The sequence below is a fragment of the Pleurodeles waltl genome, chromosome 4_1 (assembly GCF_031143425.1).
Source record: "Pleurodeles waltl isolate 20211129_DDA chromosome 4_1, aPleWal1.hap1.20221129, whole genome shotgun sequence".
In the NCBI taxonomy this organism is placed as follows: Eukaryota; Metazoa; Chordata; class Amphibia; order Caudata; family Salamandridae; genus Pleurodeles; species Pleurodeles waltl.
In genome coordinates, this window is record NC_090442.1 from 235,320,823 (window position 1) to 235,338,763 (window position 17,941).

At 41.3% G+C, this 17,941-nt stretch overlaps 1 protein-coding gene across 8 annotated transcripts in view; it reads right to left on the reverse strand.

Moving 5' to 3' along the window:
• AMN1 (antagonist of mitotic exit network 1 homolog) overlaps positions 1-17,941 on the reverse strand; it is a 458,308-nt gene that overhangs the window by 224,082 nt on the left and 216,285 nt on the right. The gene's annotated exons all lie outside the window — the stretch shown is intronic.

Below are 17,941 nucleotides of genomic sequence, written 5' to 3' on the forward strand. Positions count from 1 at the left end.
TCTGGAATTTGCACCAAGGCAACATGAATGACGACGGAGGTCAAGTACTGGGAGAGTGGGGTGGACATGTTGAGTCTGAGGACTTTAATAGCTTAAGGGAAGGGGGCTCTTCTGATATATTTTCATGTAAGGTCAGCAAGGACATGGTTAGTGGCCCTGAGAGCTCTTTGGATAGTTTGCTGGGAGAAATGGGGGCAGCATCGCCACAGCAAAAGAAGAAACCTGAGGGGAGGAAAAAACAGCCCTCCCCTCGCTCTCAACAGAGAATAACCTCCTCGTTGAGGGCATATTTTAACGCCAAGAGGCTAGTCAACGTCATGGCTACTGCTAATATATCCCCCCCCTGCTTCTTTGGATGCAACTCCAAATAAAACTTTATGGTCTGAATGGTAGGAGGGTGAGCAAGAAGTTGTGTACAGGAGCTTTTTCTCTGTCTCATCTGTACCCCCTTTAAGTGAGGGGGGTAGCAGGCACAAGTATACCGATGCAGAAGCAGACCCCTTCTGGTATAGGAGAAGATACCCCGCAACAAAGTAATGATACCTTAGAGGGGAGGACAGAAGATTCCTTGAGTTCCCAGCAGGACCCATCACCGGAGCAGAGTTCTACGCATATTCAGCCATCGTTAAAGTCCCTGCTGCACTCTTTATCTAAGGAAGTTAGGCAGGGATTTGTGGTATCACAGAATAACCAGAAAGGGATCCAAGAGGTCTGTGAGGCTTTGACGGCTAAGATGGATATTTTGACACAGCGAACTCAGATTCTGGAAAATCAAGTGACTCAACTAAGTGAAACGGTGAAGAAATATACAAAGGATATTGAAGTATTAAGGATGACGAGAAAGCAGAATACTGAGCGTCTGGAAGTGTTAGAAAACCACACCAGGAGGAATAACATTAAAATAATGAATGTTCCAGAGGGGGTTGAGGGAGATAATATTAAAATGTTTGTGGTAGGTCTCCTGAGTCAATGTGGGGTGTGGGAGGGGGCCGAGGATTTGCTATCCCAAGATATATAGCAGGTCCATAGGGACCCTTTTCGGAAATCACCAAATGCCACTAAGCCAAGAAGGATACTGGTGAATTTCCTCACCTATGTTATTAAGGAAAAGATCCTCTCTAAAGCATTGAAAATTGGAACGTTGAATGCGAGTGGCTTCTCTTTTGAAATAACATTGGATGTATCGTGGATGACCTCCATCCGTCAATGGGAACGTGGCAAGAGGTTGGAGGAGTTTAGGAAACTGGGGGCCACAGCTCAATTAAAATTTCCAGAAACTTTGAGAGTAATGAGAGAAAATCGGATGTATAACCTACGGGATGTTCACGAAGCGGATTCTCTCCTTGAGAAATTTAAGAGCAACTAAATTTTGTTGGGATACTTGTTTGCTCTCCTCTCTACCTACCTTCCTTTTTTTTCCGGTGGGGGTCTAGCAGCGCCAAATGGCTTGATAGCCAAAAAATGGGGGGGGAATTCCCCAGGGAGGTGATAAGGAGGGTACTTGGGGGGGAGGTTGGGTGGTGGGGGTGGAAGGGATTTGGTAGGGGTGGGGTGGATCAGATACAGGGGAAAATGTCCTCATTATAAAATGGATCGACCCGTGATACTGTTTATTAGAATGCTCGTTACCTTTGAAAAAATATACAAGAGGGATGGCTGTAGGTAATTTCCAGATTCTCTCATGGAACGTGAACGGGTTGAGAGTAAAGGCAAGGAGAAGTTACATCTTGCAGTATATAAAGGATTCCCCGGCACAAATTATAATGATTCAGGAGTCTCACTTGACATCTCTAGAAGTACAGGAGATATTTAAACCTCTGGCTTGGGTTAGTCAAATGACGTGCTCTGAAAATACATCGCATTCAAAGGGAGTGGTAATTTTGGTTAAGAGAGCTGCCAATGCCCTGATCATGTGCACTAAATCAGACACAAAAGGTAGATGTGTTATGGCGGATGTTAAAATTAACCAGGCCATTTATACTTTGGTATCTTATTACAGCCCAATGTAGACGACACAACCTCTTTACGGGAAATATGTAATGCACTTTTGAAAACTCAGTATCCAATTATAATAGCAGGCGACTTTAATGTGGTTTTTAATTATACGTTAGATAAGTCTTCTGGTAGTAAGGCCTGTGGGTCTCGAAACTCTTTAGTGTATATCAAAGTGATGATGGATCAGTATGCTTTGATTGATATTTGGAGAGAATTACATGGTTGCTTACGCAGTTTCACCTTCCATAATAGAAAATTCAGGCATCATTCTAGGATAGATTATTTTTTACTAGCTAAGACTCTAAAGGCATGTGTGGTGGATGTACAACACATCCCTGCCCATTTATCTGACCATGCCGCTGTTATGGTGATTCTGAAGGAAGATGGCCCACGGTCAGCAAAGAGGTGGACGTTAGATTGCACCCTACTAAGCAACATGGAAGTGGTAGAATGTTTGTCGAGGGAAACCAGGTGTTTTTTTTTTTAGGATAATTGGAATTCTGCAGCACCCTACGTGGTGTGGGATGCATATAAGGCCTTTATTAGGGGGGTTCCGATTTCCATTTCTGCTCGGAGAAGCAGGGAGTACAGATTAGGCATTAAGAATATTGAGAAAGAATTAGAGAAGTTAGAGAAAAAAAATGGTCGAGGCACATTTGGCTGGGAAAAGTGAAGACTCAATTATGTTAGAATTAGTGACTAAGAGAGCAGCACTCTCAGCATTATTAGAGGCGCGAGTAAGAGAGAAATGGGAGGCAAGTAAATTCGCAAATTCTGAGTATGGGGAATGCGCGGGGAAATTATTGGCGTGGAAAACAAAGTCTGATCTTGCTAGAAACCAAATTTCAGAGATAAGAGATCCTGGCAGAGGCGTGGTTGTAACAGACTCCTTCGCAATTCAAAGAGCATTTCAGGTTTTTTTTAAGCTTTATATAAAGAAGATCTACCAGAAGTGGTAGGAGAGGGGATGCCAAAGGTAGAAGAATTAATGTCAGGGAAACTTGATGAGGAAGGGGTGTCTCTTTTGGAGGAGGAATTGTCGGAGGGGGAAATAGTACAGGCTATCTCCAAAGCAAAAAAATGGAAGGCAGCAGGTCCTGATGGCTTACCTGCTGAGTTTTATGTAAAATTAGGCAGTATTTTATCTCCTCTGCTTAAAGATCTTTTTAATGCAATTTGGAGGGGGAATCTCAACTACCAGGGTCTTGGAATGATGCAATAATAACTGTCATATTAAAACCCAGGAAAGATTCTTTGTCTTGTGAATCATACAGGCCAATTTCCCTATTGAATAATGATTATAAAATATTCACAAGTATACTCACCAGTAGACTAGGGGAGGGTATTGCGCCCCCGATTCATGAAGATCAAAAGGGGTTTTTAAAAAACAGGTATATGTATCAATTTTCCCACTAACTAATCGGGGCAATTGATATGGCATCAGTTGAATTTCGGGCCAAGGTTCTTGGGGGCGATTAAAAGTATCCATGCCAATCCATCGGCAAGAGTTTTGATAAATGGGAGTTTAACCTCTCCGTTTTCTATTACTAGAGGGACCAGACAGGGCTGTCCTCTCTCCCCTTTGGTCTTTGATGTGTAGATAGAGCCGCTTGCTGGTATGTTTAAAAAGGACGCTTTAATCAAACCCTTTGTTTATAGGGCCTGGGAGAAAAGGGTATCCATGTATGTGGATGACATTATAATTTATACTACAGACGTCCTCACGGCGTTAGATAGAGTGAAAGGGATAACACAACATTTTGGCCAGGTATTGGGGTATCAAATTAATATGTCAAAGAAGGATATCATGACATGGAACATGGATACCCATCATAAGCTAATAAAGGAGGAGATAAAATACCTTGGAGTTAAGATACCACAAGATTTGGAGAAAACGTCATTGGTAAGCCTGAAATTTTTGACGCATCAGATAGATAAACTTATTAAGCTGGGTACATCTTCCTTTAACTCTATACGGGAGGGCGAACTTAGTAAAAATGTTTATTCTTCCGAAGCTCACTTTTCTCTTTAATACAATCCCGCTGGAATTTGTGGAAAAAAAATACAGGATATACAATCAAAGATAGATAGTTTTATCTGGGCTTATAAGGAAATCAGGATTGCCAGGAAGAAGCTTCGTAAAAGTTATTTTAAGGGAGGAATTGCCCTCCCGGATATCCAGCTATATGTATGGGCATTCCAGTTAAAGAATTTTAAAGATCTATTAGTAGCAGAGGAGGTCTCCCCACAAAAGAAGGCTATGCTGAGTGGCGAAGGGGAAGGAGAGCGGAATTTCCTATAAAAGTTGGCCACCCAAAGTTCTATAAAAAAGTAAGGCTGAAATCACTAAAGGCAGCGGCCTCTTTGTGGGCAAGAATCAGGAAAATCACTAATTTATCGTATTATAGTGCTCACGCTCCCATTTGGGACTCCCCCAGAACCCCGGAATGTCTGAAAGATGTCTTGGCTCGCCTCCGAGGGAGGCAGGTATCATGGAATGGGGACAAGTACTACAGGAGGGGGTATTGAAACCTTGGGGAACATTTGTCACTAGCCAGTGCTCAATGTCTAGGTTCGAATAATATCTATTACATGCATGGGTAAGATCTTTAAGGATAGCAGAAAAGGAGACTAATGAGTTGGTGGAGCTGTTACATAAGAATCTGCCATGTAAGAAGGAAGCTGCTACCTATTATAGAATATTCTTGGAGTGTCTGGACAGCTTAGATGATGATCAGAACTTCCCGGGCTCCTTATGGGAGAAGGTGGCAAGTAAAGAGGAGATTAATACATTATGGGTAGGCTCTTGGCAACGTCTCTATAGAGTAGTCGAGACTGATGCCCTTAGAAAGAATCATTTATTTGTTTTGCACAGAGCATATTATACTCCAAAGAAATTAAATAAATTCAACAAAAATACCCATGCAGCCTGTAAAAAGTGGGGGCTAGTGGGGGCAGACGATGTTCATATGTTGATGCTATGTTCTCGGGTTTCAAATTTTTTTGGGGGATCTGTTTGAGACTTTATCTTCTGTGATGCACGCCCCATTGGTGGCCTCCCCGGCTTTAGTTTTATTTGGTGGCACCTTAGAATCGATAAGTGCTCATAGGAATTTGTTATTTTATTTAATACTTCTGGCAAGACGGGAGGTTTGTAGGCATTGGATTTCTCCTACTCCCCCAACCTGGTGGGAATGGGTGGATGCTGCAATGAAAATATGTCAATTAGATCTTTGCAGAACTGGATCCAATGATGTTAAAGTACTATGGCAAACCTGGGTAAATTGGTTTTCTCCAAGTACTAGTTTTTGAATATATTGTCCAATGATTATTTTCAAGGAAAGGGTGGCATACAGTTACTCCCACCTTTCCGCTGTGAGTCTTCTGGATGAGGCCGGCCTTTTACCTGATTCAAAATGGATCAGAGTGTATATCGGGTCTGGTCATAATGGAAGTACTATAAGAAATATGAGGACAAAAAAAATAATCTAAATCTCTGTATTTACTGTTTGCTCTCAACTCACTCCTTGCCCCCAAAGAATGTTTACTAATTGTATGACATAGTCTGAATAGGTTAGTGACTCAGACGTGAGATGCTGACTGAAACGCAACATGACAACCACAACTAATAAAAACATGGTGGCTTTTCATCTCACAATGTCCATGACTAAACTTGCTTTCCTAAATGGGCAGCATAGCTGGAGAACTGTAAGAAAAAACAAACTTAAGGACAGGAAGGTGTGAAAATGTTCTCATCATAGAAATAGTCTAGTAATTAGTTGTTTACTTTTGCAGTCTCTCTAGTGAACTGCCAAACCAATATTTTTTGTCACATCGCGTTTATTGAAATTTTGTGAGGCACAGTTTTAATGGTTACATTGTCAGACAGATGGGTCCATGAGCAACATGAATAGCAATTAGACCGTACAATTTCATAACAATTTGGAATCAGACACTTATCTGCAAAGGACTCATTAACGAGGAGTGCCTCAAGTAAATCAAAGAACAAACTAAAGCATGTAGAACTTTCAAAACATGAAGGATGGACGTTGAGTGAAGCAGAAGTGGGCTGAGCTGTGGAGCGGCCCATCCTGGGCATTAGCGGAAAAATGCCATAGGTACGCCATACTGCAGGAAGACAAATAACATTATTATGTTTGGAAAAGGTGCAGTGCTCATATGAGAGTAGGGTATGAAAAGAGCAGTAAGCATTGTGAAAGAAAGTGGACAAGTGGGCCCTAGATAAAATCAAAACCTTTCCTGGCATCTTTCAGAATATCGGTCATGTGCTCCATTGTAAGAGGTTGCCATAAGCAGGTATGCCATTGGAATATAGAAGGAGCCTTGGGCTTCTTCCAAGCCGCTTCCAATGCCATTTTGGCTGCCCCTAAACACAACCACATAATGGATCGGTCACCGATTGTTTGGTATTTCAGGGCTGTAGAGCGGAGGACCAGAAGCACCAGTTGAGGGGTACATGGCATTGGGTATCCCAAGATTTCCCTAATTTGGGCTAGGATTTCAGTCCAGTATTGTCGGATAGTCGGGCAGTCCCACCATATGAGTTGGAAATCCCCTAAGAGGCCGCAGCCCCTCCAACAGCGGTTAGAGGTATACGGGAAGATTTTTTGAAGTTTTGCAGGGTATAGGAACCAATCATAAAGCATTTTGTAGTGTGCCTCACGCAGGTCTACTGAGCGGTTATAGTTCGTTATATCTGTCCACAATGTTTGTCATTGCCCATCGGTAATTTGTTTTCCTAAATTGCGTTCACAAAATGTAACCTAGTTGGGTTTGGGGGTGCATGCGGTGGATAGCAATAGTAAATGGAGAAAAGAAATGGATCACCAAGTGACCCCTACTCTTTTTATGAATTGCTCTATGGGGAGAAGCTCCCTAGGGGCAGCCTCTTGTATTGGTGGGGTAAGAACCCAATATTTCAGTTGATTATAGTGGTAAATCTTGGTGATAGACAGATGAAAGTTGGAGCAAAAAGTCTCAAAAGTCAGGATATCCTCACCATGAAACATATCAGAGATAGTAAGGCATCCGCCCTTTCGCCATTTATCGAAGAGTCCTTGGTGGAGTGCAGGTTGAAAGGCCTCATTATAGTGCATAGATGTATAGGGAGAAGGGAATGTCAGTATACCAACCGTGTGGATTACTTTGTCCCACCATACTGACATTTTTATTGACATACTTACAAGATTGCTTTTTCCAAGCTCTTCTGTTAAATCATTTTGCCCTGTGCCACTGTATACTTAATTACCAGCCTAGAGTGGTAGAGGGCTTTGTTCACGCATATACATACATGGAAAACATGGATTTCCATACGATCGCCTGACTGAACCACAGCTGTGCATGTCAGAATACCAAGGCATAGGGTGTCTTATAATCAAAAACATCATATGGATCGGACAACATGCTAGCTTCAGGTTTCTTCAGTTTATAAAGCAATATTATTTGCCTCGTATCCATGTAAAGAAGATGCTGATCCGATGGACACTGTGTAATTGAAGACCGCTGCAGTACTTGCTAAGGGGTTTGTTCTTAGGGGCAACAATCTGCAAGAACACGAAAGATTTAAGTGAGACTATTTTTCAGGAGTGGTAGCTGCACATTCCTAAACATTGTTTTGTATTTCTGACAGATATGAACAACATCATGGCTGGTAACAGTTAAACAGAGCCAAAAGCTAAGAAATGTTTCGCTCCAAACAGATGCTTCAGGGGTAGTAGCGCTAGGTGTAGTACTACTGTTGGAATTTAGTGATGGGATACAACCCATCCTCTTCCTCAGTCACAGACTCCTCCCATATGAGACAAAGCAGAATTTTGCTAAAAAAAATTGCTGAATTTTAATCAAAAAGTGTGCTTTCTTTGGTTTGGTGTACATCCATTCAGTAGTTGTAACGTGGACTTAATTTAAAAAGGCCAGCTCCTATGGCAAACTCAGAACATGTGCAGTAGCTGAAGTCTGTGCGTAGCACCAGTTTACCACTGGTGGCAGGTTGGGCACATGGCCTGGCTAAAAGTTGAGTGAAGCAGGATTTGGAAAAGAAGTGCATCATAAAAAAGAAACAAATGACTGAAAAAACACACTTAAAAGCTGCGCTACGGGCCTGACTAAATCCCCAAACCACAGAAATTTGCGAATTATGGTTAGAGCAAACAAAAAAACTTGCGACATGTTAAAAACAATTTGCCGACAGACACAAAAACAGAGCTAATAAGACAACAACATGGCATGGCACATATCGTGGTGTGTGTTGTGTGCATTACTGGAGGATAACAGTCGTTTTCAGCGTTTGAACTAGAACTATTACTCAGTTTATTTGTGTTTTAAAGCGGCGGTCATGAAGGAGATAAAAAAAAATAGGTATATCTGAGCCATTGTCCACAGTGGAAGGCCAGATGTACAAACATTTTAAAAAATAGGGCCCTCTGACTGGCCACTACAAGGCTCAGGAACTCTGCCGTGTCCTGAATTTGTTCATAAAAAGTGCTATGGACGCTCTCCTTCCCTGGCTTTTGTGGAGAGGGGCCCTAATTTCCTCTGACACTTGGACTTCATGGACCCAAAAGCATAAAGAAAATGTTTTCATGCAGTTGGCACTACTACTGTAAAACACGTCTTCCATTGTAGAGACCACTCACTTCTGTATAGAAGCATGCGTCATTGAACAGGCAACAAGTGAAGTACTCCGATTCCATCAAATGCATATTTATAGCATATTCTTCTCTTCTGTAAATGTGTCATGGAGTTATGATAAAGAAGCACGTGCAAACACACATTCAGTGCCGTGTTTGTTTGATCTAGAAGTTATTCCGGGGATGTCAAACACTATCATCATTCTTCTTTAAAATTCTGGTATTTTATTTACTTGCTTTTAGGTTCTTTATTTTAGTTCTAGTTCTTAAAAACATGCAGAACAGGTTCCATTTTAGCGACATTTTCATTTTCAGTAAGTCTGTCTGCACTTTAGTTTACAGTCAGTATTTTTGTTACCTTTCACAGAACTTGTGAAAGCAGTATTTAAGTTGCTGGAGCATTTTCATCCTTCGCAGGAATCAGTGCCCAATGAGGTCAACAGGTCTTTGGACCCAGCATAAGAGTGTGGAAAACAAAACAACAGATTTCAATACAAGCCAATTTAGTTACATAATATGACCAATTTGGCCAGTCCCCCTTCTGATGGCGAATTAAGCAATCACAAAATACTTTCAATGAGACTGCTCAAAATTTCAGAGATCGTTCCAAGTAAGATCCTCTGGACTTCTCTAACTGCTTGAAGTTACTATACTATATTCTCCTCCTACTCTCCATCCCAATCTCCTCCTTTCTCCTTTTACTCTTGGCTCTTTTCTCTTTCAGCTTCCTGAATAATCTGTATTGACCAACTACAACTAAGTCACACAAGGACACTATCAATAGGGGTATCAAAATGGTTCCAACAATTGAGTTTCCTAGACTTCCAATCCACCATCCAACTGCTGAAATCCATTACCTACTGCTTCCCAGGCACCTGTCGCTAATAACTTCTTCAGCTAATGTCTCAAGTTTGTCATATTTGCAATGTACGTACTTATCTCCTTACTATCATCAGGAATAACAGTGCAGTACTGCTGGGCTTGCAAAATTTTGCAAACTTCGTCTTCTTCTGCGCAAAGAATGTCTAATGCAAGGCAAATTTGTAAAACCATTGCTCTTACGGCAACCATTTCTGTGCCCATTAATAAAATGGCACCTGATGTGTCTGTAGAGAACTTATCTACTATTCCTGACAACTGCCTTACCTTGAGATCATTCAAGATAACACTGCCTGATGGAATTATGGTACCAAAAAATCTCCTACAATCTCTTAAGCACTAGCACCTCTCTTGACTCTGGTATTTCATTTTTCATCCCATACTGGATCATTAAATTAGCCCACAGGATAAATCATTGGAAAAACTACCCCCAGGTAATATGCCACACCAGCATTTTGGGCGCTTGTAATAGACATTCTTTCCACAAATGAAATAAAGACCTGGTATGGCTGGGTCTTGTCCATTCAACGTAAAAGTGAAGACACTCTTAAAACAAAAGCATATCTATATTCACTAGTCCCAAAAAAGTGTGTGTCAGTCTTTAATCTAGGTCTATATACGCATAATTACCCTCCGTGTTGCCAATCTAAAGAAGGAAGTCCTTGATTTCCAGCTACTGAATGTGTCTCATCTTTTCCCCAATTTTGTAAAACTAGTCCCTTTTCTATTTTAGTCTTCATACCTCTTCTCCTTTCCTCAACTGCTCCAATAAACTCCTAACTCTACTGGGGTAAGAATACAGGTCAAATTATTTTTGTGGGCATAAATGGTACCAAATGTCAATGTAGGCTCAAAGAAACCTCCCACGTGTCAATGTTTTTTGTCTTGGTGTCTTTGCAATGTTTCTCAAATGTTTCAAGATTAGGACAATTAAAACACTGGGTCATAATTTGAATGATATTGATAATACTCCTGCTGATACAAAAGTGTTAATAACAGCCTACAGGAAATTCCGTAGGTTATGGGCCAACTACGGCAAGCGATCTCCTCACTCACTGATGAAGACAATTGTGTGCACAAGTAACAATTTCTAGCTTCCATGGTATCTACTTATTCCTACAACATCTTATAATATACATTTGAGTATAAATCACATCTAGAATCATCAGTGTGTAAGTATTTCTCATCATTATACAGGGGATCTTGATCTGCTATAGGATTTAGTAAACTCCGAGCACTCAAAGATGTAACATTCTCTGAATTGCTTGTTATAGGTAAGCTCAGTCCAATGAGCAATAATATAAACTTAGTAACTGTCAGAACCACTAAACCTATACATATACATATGTATTCACACTTACTACCCCTATTTCTATTTGACTCCATGATTTGTCTAATTAAAGTTCAAATGTCCTAATAACAGCACAGCTCATAATCAATAATAATCACTTCCAAGACATAGGGCCTCATTATGAATTTGGTGGGCGGCCTCTGCCCAATTCTGGATTCGAATTGTTAAAGCAAGAGGTTTCAAACTCCTTCTCCTGGTCATTGACAGCAAAGTATGTCCATTCAGGTACTGTGTACTCTTTTACTTTTTGATCTTCGGTTTACTCGACCCTCAGCATCGCTGTCACTTTAACTTGGCTCTTCAGTCTCCTTAGTAATTGTCAGAGGCACTTGTACAGCTGGTACTGTTTGCTTACTTGGCCAGTTGTCTCTTGGTACAGCTCTTATCTACTGCAAGTGGTCCTTCGTCAGCATCCAAGCTCGCATGAGGCAACTGATTCTGTCTCGACCCTTTTGTACCAACCACTGAGGACTAATCGACTCAGTCTCCCTCGTCTCAGACCATATTTGCGGAGTAGCAGCCACTTGTTGGGCCACAACAGCTTGATCCCTCTGACTCACTGTAACCAGCCCTTGTGGTACAGGTGCTGTATCATCTAGGGAACCTGGAACTTTGAGAGTATGACTCACTTCACAGCTGAGGTAGTTATCAAAACCACTTGGTAGGGACCTTTCCAACGCAGTTACAAGCAGGATTTCCTTATAGGTTTCTTCACCATTATCCATTCTCCTGGACATAGGTCATGGCAAAGCTCCTGCTGCGGCTGTACTGTAGCATCTCCAACTTAATGAGACAAAGAAAGAACCCCGTCACCCAGTCCTTTGTAATAATCCAGCACCAAGTCGTCTGTAATGTTCACAAGCACATTTGCAGCCACAGCTGGCAATCTCATGGCTCTTCCCATGATGATTTTGTGTGAGGACAAACCAGTCTTTCTGTAGGATGTACTGCGCGTACCCATCAAGACAAAAGGCAATGCATCTGGCCATTTCAAAGTAGTAAATGCACACACCTTTGGCAGTCTAGACTTCCGAGGGCCATTTACTTGCTGGACCAGGTCCAGAAGCCTGAGGTCGATAGCTGCAATGTAATCGTTGCTCAACTTCTAATGCTGCACATAATAATTTCAAGACCTTACTGTTGAAGTGGGTTCCTTGGCCTGAAGTCGGAAATCCAAATCTAGGTATTAATTCCCCAAGTAACAGCTTCACTACTGTGAGACTGCCATTTCTCCCGGTGGGGTAAGCTTAAACCCAATGAGAGAAAATGCATAAAAAGACTAAAATGTATCTCTCAGATCACTGCACAAAGGCAACTCTATGAATCCATCTGCATCCTGTTGAACGGTCCTCTGGTCTGTCTATGTGACTTAGTGTAACAACCGTGCGTTTTCCTACATTCATCTGCTGGCATGTGACACACCTGTGACAAATGCGTTCTGCAATAACTCTGAATCTAGGGTTGAACCACGTCTGTCTAAATGTTCGTATCAATGCATCTCTACCTGTATGTGCCTCTCAATGATAGTGTCTAACGGTGGGTTACAAGAAGTTATTGTGCAACATAGCTCTTCCATCACTTGAAAACTAAATATCATCCTAATTTCTCTTGAAACATCCTGCTTCTTTGACACATCCTGCTTTAACCCAAGTTTACTGCGCCTCTTCTGTCACTTTTTCCTGCATTCTCTTAACTTCCTTCCAGGTATCAACAGCAGTTAACAGGAAATTTTGACTTGTCTCATCATTTGTATCATTATTCCACTCTCCATTAAAAGAGGTACAGCTTAGGGCGCAATATCTCTCCACCTCATCTGCATATGTATTTCTCAAAGTTACATAATCAGTAGATTTGTTATGAGCGGCACACCTGACAACAGCAATTTGTGCAGGCAGTTGTAATGCATTCAACAAATCATACATTTCTCTCTCCATTGCAGACAGGGAACCTAGAGGAGGTCATAAACCCTCTCTGGTACTACACCTGTCCAAAATCATGAACACCACTAACACCATACTATCAGTGAAACCTTCACTTTCAGCTGTTCAGAAACACAACATGCTCTAGTAAGAGCAACCAATTCAACTACTTGAGCAGAAAAGACTCTTTGAAGCCAGGAGGCTTCATCCACACCAGAGACTGTGCAAAATGCATAACCAGCTCTCAGGGTACCATCTTTAACTCTTAAACAGGAGCCATCAACAAATGTGACAGTCATTTTCAGTTAGGGGAATGTCTTGAATGTCAGGTCTTGGTTTGGTGCACAAAGTAGCAGGATTCAGAACAGTACATCTCTTTTGACCCAATTAGAATGACCTGCTCATAGAGGATCAAACGCACACTTCTGAGATACTGTGTCTTAGTTCGGGTTAACAATATTTTCATGAAATGGGGAACAAAAACATTCAGAGGGTGACCCATAGCAATGCTTTTGCATGTTCAGTACTGAAGCTCAGGGCTGCGACCGCCTTCAAACAATCAGGCCACAGAATCAAGTGTGGCAGAAAATGCAACTGGCTTGTTTGCATTTCCATGCAACTGTGTCAAAACTGAGAGAGCGCATCCGTCCGTCTAACAAAAAACTATGAAAAACATTTGTTATAATCAGGCATTCCCAGAGCTGGGGTGCGACATAGACTTTCTCTCAGCTCTGTGAAGGCACATATGCAGTTGTCATCCATTGTTACATTGGTCAGACACATCTTTGTGTGTCAGCCTCTGTAAGGGCTTGGCCAAAGGCGCAAAGTTTGGAATCCACTGGCAACAGTAGCCAACCGTTCCCAGGAACATTTGGACTTATTTCTTAGTGGCAGGGGGATTAATGTTCATTATTGTTGAAATTCTTTCATTTGACACCTTCGGCACACCTTTCTTAATGTATTGACCTAAGTAAATGACTTCTGTCTTGCAATACTGTCATTTTGTCAGGAAAACCTTGTGTCCATTTTCTCGTAAATGATTTAAGAGAGCAATTGTGTCTCTCCTGCATGAATTTCATGCTTTTCAGATATACACTGCACTAAGACTGAATGATAGGGCATTTTAAGTGACTCCAGATTATTTTTTTAAGATTGGATTAAAAATGGATGGACTCTCAATCTACCCTTGTGAGCTTGGCACCGGGCCAAAACACAAATGCTAAATTTGAAAGCGAAGAGGAACTAGCTCTCCTCATGCAACGGTATTTGAGATAAATGGTTGGTACAGATCAGTCAGGGTAAACCATTCAGTTTCACATGGAATTTGGAATAAAATCACTGTAGGGTTCAGTACCACATGACAACATGGGATGACGATTTCATTCATTTTTCTCCGGTCTTGGACTATGCAGTGTTTTCCATTGGGCTTTCACAGTCTTAGAATGGGAGAGTTACATGAACTTCCCATTACCTCCTTTGGAATTCCCTGCTCAATTAAACTGTTTACCAGGGGGTTTATTCCAGCAATTGTCTCAGGGGTCATGTTACATGGGGGAGTTTTTTGATACAGCTTCACTGTTATTTTTATGGGGTCAGTCCTATCGCTTTTCCTGAAAGGTCCCAAACTTCAGGTGTCACTGCATCTCTTAAATCTTCGGGCAAATCATTACATGTCAGCATTGGGTGCAATGAGACAATCGGGTACTGCTTCACAATCTTACAGGGCACATCATCCTCAGAGGTATGTATTGCGATTCCTCAGGTGCGCTGCTATTAGAACAATTTAGCTTACACAGTAGGTTGCGTCCAAGCAAACTCCCAGGACTCTAATTACAGACAATAAATTGCTGCTCATCTTCAAATGAACCTATTGTTACAGGGTTGGCAAGCACTTTATTTGTGCCTCCTACAACCAGGAATCTTTTTCCAAAAAGTGGCAAGTTTGGTACTTCTGCTGTTCTGATACAGGATCATATAGCCTCAGTGTCAACCAGAAATTACAAATGGTGACCCGTTATATAAGCATTTACACAGCAACCACATTGATCTACTTCTAAGGATGCACCTAACAAGCAATTCTTGTCATATGAGCTATTTGCTTGAATAATCTCCCAAACAAGATCCTCCTCACTCAGATCCATTAGGGGAAACTGTGATGCTAAATGGTTCACATTTGCAACTTGATCTACACTCTGGTGCTCCTGAGTATTTGCATCTGCTGCTCCTGGGACACATCTACATTTTGCATTCAGGATCTCTAAACTGAATTTGAACCTGATTATTACCTTGTACTTGAGGCAACTACATTATTCTGTACCTGATTATTCACATTATTAAGGGGACACTCCCTTCTTCAATGGACCAAATCTCCACATGCATGACACAGATTAGTTCTCTTCAAAGTGAAGTGTGAAGGCATTGTTATGGGTCACCCTCTGAATATTTGTGTTCCCCTTTCTGTGGAAATATTGTTAACCCAACTAAGACACAGTATCACCAATAACACCTCTACTTTGATCTAACTGAATATCACGCCCTCGCGGCTGAATGATACTAGTTCAATGCTGTTGCACTTCTTGCATACCACCAGTGTTCACCATCATTTACGGACTCTGACTAGCTTTCTGTGCAGCTTTCAATTGACCATAACCTTCCCTTTCAACTTTTTCTGCTTCAGTTCCAAATCATTGCTTCAGTATTTTGCATACCACAGAATCTCATCAATCGGTCTGCTATGCCAACAAACCAAATGCTGCTGAATCATTTCACTTATGTCTGTTTTCAATCCTTGCACAAATATGAACACAGCATGACCCATATTCTTTAGCTTCTACTGTCTCTGTACCACTGAAATGTTTGAGAGCCTGCAACAATCTGCCAAAATATGCATGAATCTACTCCTTCGATTCTTGTGTCGTCCTGTGAATCCTCTGCCAATCTGTCTTTCAGAGATACCTTGTGTTTCAAGAACTCAATCACCCTGTAATACTTTTTCATCACTTTTTCCGATGGTGCACCCGTTACTGGGTTTCTTGGAGGTTCACTGTCTGGCCAATCTACATTAACGTTACACTCAGTCCACAAATCACTCTGGACTACAAAGTCAAGCAATGTATTAAAATTTTCCCAAGGGTATTTTGAAAGCTTCACAAACCTTTCGTTCTGCTTGTATCATTCTACTGGTTTCTTTCTCAGACTCAGGTAATCATATGTGAATAAAATATCACTCCTACTCCAAAGTACATTAACATAACCTCCACCCGGTATTTCTCTCATGTGCAGCATTTTTAAATTGGCCTCAGCATGATTTGCCCCTGCCTGAGGCGCATCTGGTTTTGATCTCTTCTGCTCTATTTTCTACACCCATCTACCTTCCCAGTTATCTATAACACCCCATTTCTGGGTGTATGTAATACATTTTTTAATGTGCATTCCCATTCCAGGGGATCTCATGTTGACTATATATTTTGTATTAAACTCCAACCTCAACAGGGGTTGGGTCCAAGGCCTGGTCAGGCTCTGCAGCCAACCGCCTGCTGTGCACATTCACACATTTATTTCAACAGTGCAAAGATCACATTTCAGTTTATTTCCACAGTGGTGCAAACCTTACATGAAAAAAATACCTCGTAGAGTGCATATTAGAATTACTTTACAAATGGAACCAACTCTCTAAAAATTTTACCTTACTGCACAAATTTAACCATTTCACCAGAACTTCAATGAAACCATAAATGTACAGTAACAGAATGTATGTAGTATGCTATATATTACCACTGTTGTGGGAGGAGAGGGACATAATGACTCTCTTATGGCTTTGCCTCTTATGATTCACAGCCCCTCCCAACACCAACAATTGTAATAATTATCATACTACCAGACAACCTTTATCTCAGCTGAATACCGTTAGTCATCACTGTGTAGTTATGGTTCAGTCACATTTTCCACTGAAATGTGATTTTAATTGCTTTTAACTTCAGCCCCCATCGACAACTCTGCACAAAATTTGGCAATTGCTAAGCACAGTCGACTACGATTTTCATTGAGTAGCACGCTACTGCGGAACCCAAAAGGATTAGTGGTGGATTAGTATAGGGGTTTATGAGTACAGTATTAGTATAGGGATTTATGATTTAATTTTAGCAGGAGGTGCCAGTCTGTCAGTTGGATTGAATAGAACAATGGAGATATAGAGGAGGGCAAGAATCCGAAAGTGTTAACTGCGAGATCATAACAGCAAGATGAGGTTTGGGTTGAGTAAAGGAGAAATGGAAGGGGGGATCTGTAGAAAGGGTTTGGGGAGATCATAGTAGTAATAAGGGGTTTGGGATGAGTTAAACGAGAGATAAGTGATGGAAAACTTAGAAGAGTAGTTTGGGAGATCATAGTAGTAAACTGAGATTTGGAGTAGAAGAGTCTAGGAAGGATTATTTTGGAGATCATGGTAGTACAATGGGTTTGGGATGAGTCAGAGAGTGTATATAGAGGATAGACTGACAGAGGTATAGGGTGATGGTGAGACAGACTAAATCTTTCAATAGAGTATTTTTTTCCCCTCTTGTACAGTGGGACTAAAGAAATAAATATATAAATACATGATTATATAGTAAGAGAATATGTGTGTAAGGAATATAATATATTGAAAACTAAGTTGTATCATATAAACACAGACTTTTAAGAGTTGCAGTATTTGAAGTTGATTTATTTGTGTACTTTATAACATTATTTTACCTTTGCTCAGAATTTCAATACTGAAATGCTTGTAGATAAATAGTTAGAATAATATTTACCTACTGCGAGATGGACTAAAAACAGAGATTCTTAGGCATCTAATCAAACAACTTACTTAGAAACTATGCAATAACCTAAGAACCTGATAAGCTTACAATATACACATACATACTCCCGAAATAGAGAACTGGGCGTCCACTGACACAGCGGGCCCTGATGTGTTGCCTGGAGGCATGGGGCTGTGGCTTGTTGGGCATTGTGCAGCCGCCGGTCACCTTTGGACCTTTGGCATCTGTGCGCTGAGGCTTGCCCTACCCCCTTGCCCCGCTGCAAGACTGACTTTGGGACATAGCGGACCAGGGGTGAGGCTGTGGCTGCCGGAGAGCCAGTGGGCCAACAACTGTGAGACAAGGCCT